Here is a 5,908-nt window from a genome sequence, read left to right on the forward strand (position 1 = left end):
CACCGCCAACTCTTGGGCTACTCTTTTACCAACAAATAGTGGGATTGACCGTGACTTAATAACGCCCCACGGCTGAGAGAGCGAGTATATTTGGTGGGACGGGGATTCAAACCCGCGACCCTAAGATTGCAAGTAAAGCGCCCTAACCACCTGGCCATGCTGGACCTCATATTCAAGAAATCTGGATCTTTGCTCCTATTGGTTCCAGCTACAATTAAATGAATATATATCTATAGCTGTCGTGAAAAAATAATCCAAAAATACAATAAATGCACGAGCATTTATCGAACACTCTCGAAAACTCTCACACTTTAGTAGCGATTAGTTTTTAATTAAATATTACCTCTGGTTAGACTTCTCAACTGGTTAAGGTGAGAATGCTTAAACTTTGAGGACCATCTTGTTGTGGATGGAAAGATCGAGAAAAAAAATCGATGGTTCATGCACGCATGGAGCTTGAACAATGAACTAATCACCTGACAAAACGAAAAAAAAAATCATTGTGAAAAACCTCTTTGAAACAGCCGGGAGCAAGGTAGCGTCCTCTCACGCAACGTCATTCTGATCTTTGAAGCGTGTTCCAGAACGTTTTATGTTTTCCACCAACGGAAAGAAAAGACGCGATAACGTGTTTACATTTATTGAAACATTTGACAGCAAAATTCACTCAACCGGCGCACCAGATAGCTCAAACAAATCACTCAACAGTGTTTGTATTATAAGTTCGTACAGAAATACAAAGGTACACACACACTGATGAGTATCATAAAAATGAAGGAGAGAAAAAAACACCGATTTAGGGTCTAAGTTACACCAGGCTTCTCATTTATTCCTGCAGTTTCTATATTTTTAACTCCAAACATGTTCCCACGTTTTTTAACCTTCAGGAAGTAAGATAGGTGGGAAACTATCGGAATGGTCTCGTTCGTTAGAAATACAAAATCAAATACATTAACACACACCTTAGTCGAGGTAAATAAAGTGCAAAACAAAAATAATTCATTTATCACCATGTCAAATAAACAGAGTAACTGTAGTTATCTACAAATGATACGTGGATCGGTTTCATAGTCGGGTCTTTCACTACTTTCCCTAATGCTCCACTTTCTCACTAGTGATTACACTGAGCCGTAGGAAGTGGTAAGGCCATGTTATGGCCTTACAACTTTTTCATGGGATGTATAGCTACAATTTATGTATTAAAACTTGCTTCTTTTAATTCAATACATTACGTTGTATGTATGCAGTACTTGTAGTTAAAATGGCTCAAGATTCAATCTCATACATTAAATTTTCCAACATTTTCTGGGACATGACCCCAGACTTCCCTAGAAATGGCAATGTGTCAATGGCCTAACCACTCCAAAATTGACTTCCTAAGGCATTGTTACGCCAACAAAGGAATGATATTCTATTTCTTAAAATAAAGAAGAAATACGTAGAGAAAAAGTGAAGGCAAATCCATTTCTGTACAATTTTATTTTTCCAGTTCAACTAAAAATAAAAAAGGGATGAAATAAGTAACTTCGAATTTACAGCTGAGAATGTTAAAAGCACTTTTTATCAGAGACTGTCGCTTTAGACTTGTTTAAGTTTTAGTGTTTTATAAATAGCGTTTAAAAAGACTTTCGAGTAGATGAGCCATGAAACTGCCAGACCTCATTTTTGCTTCCTCATGGCTTTGTAGGATATTGGCTCATATTCAAGTAATTTCTCAATATACTGACCAAACTCTCAATGCATCCTCATGGCTTTGTAGGATACTGGCTCATATTCAAGTATTTTCTCAATATACTGACCAAACTCTTAGTGCATCCTCATGGCTTTGTAGGATACTGGCTCATGTGCAAGTAATTTCCCAATATACTGCCCAAACTCATAGTGCATCCTCATGGCTTTGCAGGATACTGACTATATTCAAGTAATTTCTCAATATACTGACCAAACTTTTAGTGCATCCTCATGGCTTTGCAGGATACTGACTATATTCAAATGCCCAATCTATCCATCCTCCTGTCACTCAGCGGTTAAATCTGAAGGTTTATTACTTCAAAACTGGGTTTCCATATCTGAGGTGGGCACAGCACAGATAGCCCATTGTGAACTTTTGTGCTCAACGAAAACAAGCTGATAAACCCAACCTATCCTTTGATTCACCACTTGTCTGTCACTTATTTCTACCGGTTTCGGGGAATTCCACATCTCATTAGTAATTATAAAGTAGGGCCAAATTGAAAAACAAGAATAGGCTTACTCCAGTGGTGAACCCTATATGTATGTATATTTATTTGTTTAACTGTGGCGAGTAAAACACGATTTAAAAAAACAACAATATGCATATAGAACATGATTAGATAATGATGAAAACACGGTGTTTCGGACGGATATTCTTTCGAACAAAAACTTCACGATATGAAAATTGCAAATGCATTTAGATAACATCAACATAGTTGATGATAAAAACACGACGTTTCGGATGTTTTTCCGAATGAAAACTTCATAACATGAAAACTGAAAACTGCATTTGGGAAATATCAACTATTGATTCTGAATCATAAGCTAACTTTTTTAAAATAAAAATCTACAAAAGTAATATCAAAAATCTCGGTGTTAGCATTTAATTGACATTATTGGAGAGCAGCACTTAAAGTTACTATACGGAATTTGGGTTTTATTTCTTAACTAAAGTGTTTCAAAAAATGTCATAAATTTAAATATGAAAAATAGAGATCGAAAACTTGTCTTATCTTAATTTATCTTGTGAAAATGTCATCACCATATTGAATCCAAACTGTCAGGAAAAATCTATTTGTATCGATAATACGTTTTTAGACTGAAACCACGAAACGTTTCAAATGGACACTGAAAGTTCTCCGTGCTAAAATACTTATATGTTAACACAGTGAATAGTATTTTAATTTAACTGAATTATTACCGGGTATACTTTAACACACTGAATAGTCTTTTAAATAAACTGAATTATTACCGGGTATACATTAACACATTGAATAGTCTTTTAATTAAACTGAATTATTACCAGGTATACTTTAACACACTGAATAGTCTTTTAATTAAACTGAATTATTACCAGGTATACTTTAACACACTGAATAGTCTTTTAATTAAACTGAATTATTACCGGGTATACATTAACACATTGAATAGTCTTTTAATTAAACTGAATTATTACCAGGTATACTTTAACACACTGAATAGTCTTTTAATTAAACTGAATTACTACCGGATATACTTTAACACACTGAATAGTCTTTTAAATAAACTGAATTATTACCGAGTATACATTAACACATTGAATAGTTATTTAAATAAACTGAATTACTACCAAGTATACATTAACACATTGAATAGTCTTTTAATTAAACTGAATTATTACCGAGTATACATTAACACATTGAATAATATTTTAAGTAAACTGAATTATTACCGAATATACATTAACACATTGAATAGTCTTTTAAATAAACTGAATTATTACCGAATTTGTTCCCTTATATTTAGACATAAAATTGTAGAAGTCCTCTCACTAAATGTTATTTAATTAAATAGTTTATTTTTTTTCATACTTACTTTTTTTTTCTCTCCGAAATATCATTTAAAAATATTTCGAAGGTTGCAAATCCACCCGTGAATAAGCTTATTTCTCCGTTTCAAAATATATTTCTTTTCGGAATAAAAGAAAAAAGTACAAATTTTCGTTGCACGTGGATCAGTTGCATAGATTACGTTGGAATAATTTCACTTCCAAATTTCTTTACTTCTGCTTCTCCATAATAAAATAAAAAGTGTAGCCTAAAAACTAAATAATCGTTTATGCCCATAGATTACACGGGCAATCAACACAAAAGTTTTTCGCCCAAATTTTGTAAAAGAAAAAAAATCACACGAAAAAAGTTGATTTTTCAAGCAAACGTGTCATGTTCCTTTCATCTATAAATGAAATCATTGTCAAAGCTTTGAAACTGTATGTATACAAACAAGGCTCATGAATAACGTTTCTCTCAAAACACATACCTAGAAGGAATACCATACGCAAGAAAAACCTAAAAATAATTATATCAGATGTTGATTTACGAGAGATACAATTTCGTCTCCACCTTGGATGAATTTATATAAAAAATAACTATAATAAAAGTAATATTTTCTTTTCTTCCTTGACATTCTAAACATGGAATCTCAGGCTTCCTTCTTTGTGATAGTTTATCCTAAGGTCATAAGCTTCCTTCTTTAGTATATTCTAATTTAGAATCACAATCTTTCTTCCTTGACATTCTAAACATGGAATCCCAGGCTTCCTTCCTTGGAGTAATTTATCCTAATGTCATAAGCTTACTTCTTTAGTATATTCTAATCTAGAATCACAATCTTTCTTCTTTGAGATACTATAACATATAATTATAAACAACCTTTCCTTGGGGTATTATAACCTAGAATCATAACCTTCCTTCCTTAGGATAACCTAATGTAGAATCATTAAAGTACATCATATAATTTTTATAAAAAAATGTTTTAAATGGAGTCAAAATAATGTATATTGATATCCATTGAGAAGTTTAGTTGAACGTGGAAAACTATTTAAGTTAAGCCATCATTTGATCCTCTCTCTCTTCTTCTTTTTCCTCTAAATCGTGTATGACTGGAAATGTTTGAATTTCGTCATACAGGAAAAATTAGACTCAGCGTATTCTGTTGATCTTTGAGATGGTTCTTTAGACATCAGATTATCTGTGTAGATTGCTCCCAAATAAAGTCCTTTAACTTTCCTTGGACAGAGGAATCCCCTACTTAAAATACTTATTTGTCTCAAGGAACACTGTATTTTTAATCTTATGGAACGCTAATTGGAGTTTCCTACTTAATTTTTGTAGCAGGAGAAAAAGACCGTTTGTGTACGATTGTGATTCTAGATTAGAATATACTAAAGAAGTAAGCTTAAGACCTTAGGATAAATTACTCCAAGGAAGGAAGCATGGGATTCCATGTTTAGAATGTCAAGGAAGAAAGATTGTGATTCTAGATTGGAATATCCTAAAGAAGGAAGCTTATGACCTTAGGATAAACTATCACAAAGAAGGAAGCCTGAGATTCCATGTTTAGAATGTCAAGGAAGAATACTTATGATTCTATGTTATGGTATACCAAGGAAGGAAGTTTATGATTCTAGGACAGATTATCCCAAGGAAGGAAGTTTATGATCCTAGGACAGATTATTCCAATGAAGGAAAATTGTGATTCTTAATTTCATAAACCTAATTCATCACTTTTAGATTTTTTCCCCTAAAAGTGTACCTAGTTTCCAGGGCTATAATCTGGTTTTATTTTATCAGAATTAATTGGGCAAGTCATCATCATGGTCCCAGATGAAACGTTGCGTATCTTTAAAAAGACTGGTGCAGATAATGCAAAATCTTAGTCTGCTTCACAGATCTGTTTGGAAACATTACAGATCATTTCTCTTCATGTTTGTATCATTTTTAACCACTGGTGAAACCATTCGTCACGTACAAAATTTTCTAATCAAAGTTCACATACTTTTCGGAATGAAAAAAACCAGTCGATGTGAGAACAATTTAGCTCAACCGTAAACGGCAAGTTCCGTGTTATCGCTTCAATGGTCTGTCAATGACCCTAATCCACTGAACTCTGCTTCCTACAAAGTACATGCCTCCCAGTGGCACAGCAGTATGTCTGCAGACTTACAAAACGCTAGAAACCGGGTTTCGATACCAGTGGTGGGCAGAGCACAGACAGCCCATTGTGTAGCTGTGTGCTTAATTTTACAAACAAACAAAGTACACTTGCAGATTCCAGAAGTAGCGTAAAGAATAAAAAAAAAAACGAAAATTTCATCCTAGTAGATTTAACATGATAATAAAACAATAGGCCAAAC

The sequence above is a fragment of the Limulus polyphemus genome, unplaced genomic scaffold (genome assembly GCF_000517525.1).
Source record: "Limulus polyphemus unplaced genomic scaffold, Limulus_polyphemus-2.1.2 Scaffold1371, whole genome shotgun sequence".
In the NCBI taxonomy this organism is placed as follows: domain Eukaryota; kingdom Metazoa; phylum Arthropoda; class Merostomata; order Xiphosura; family Limulidae; genus Limulus; species Limulus polyphemus.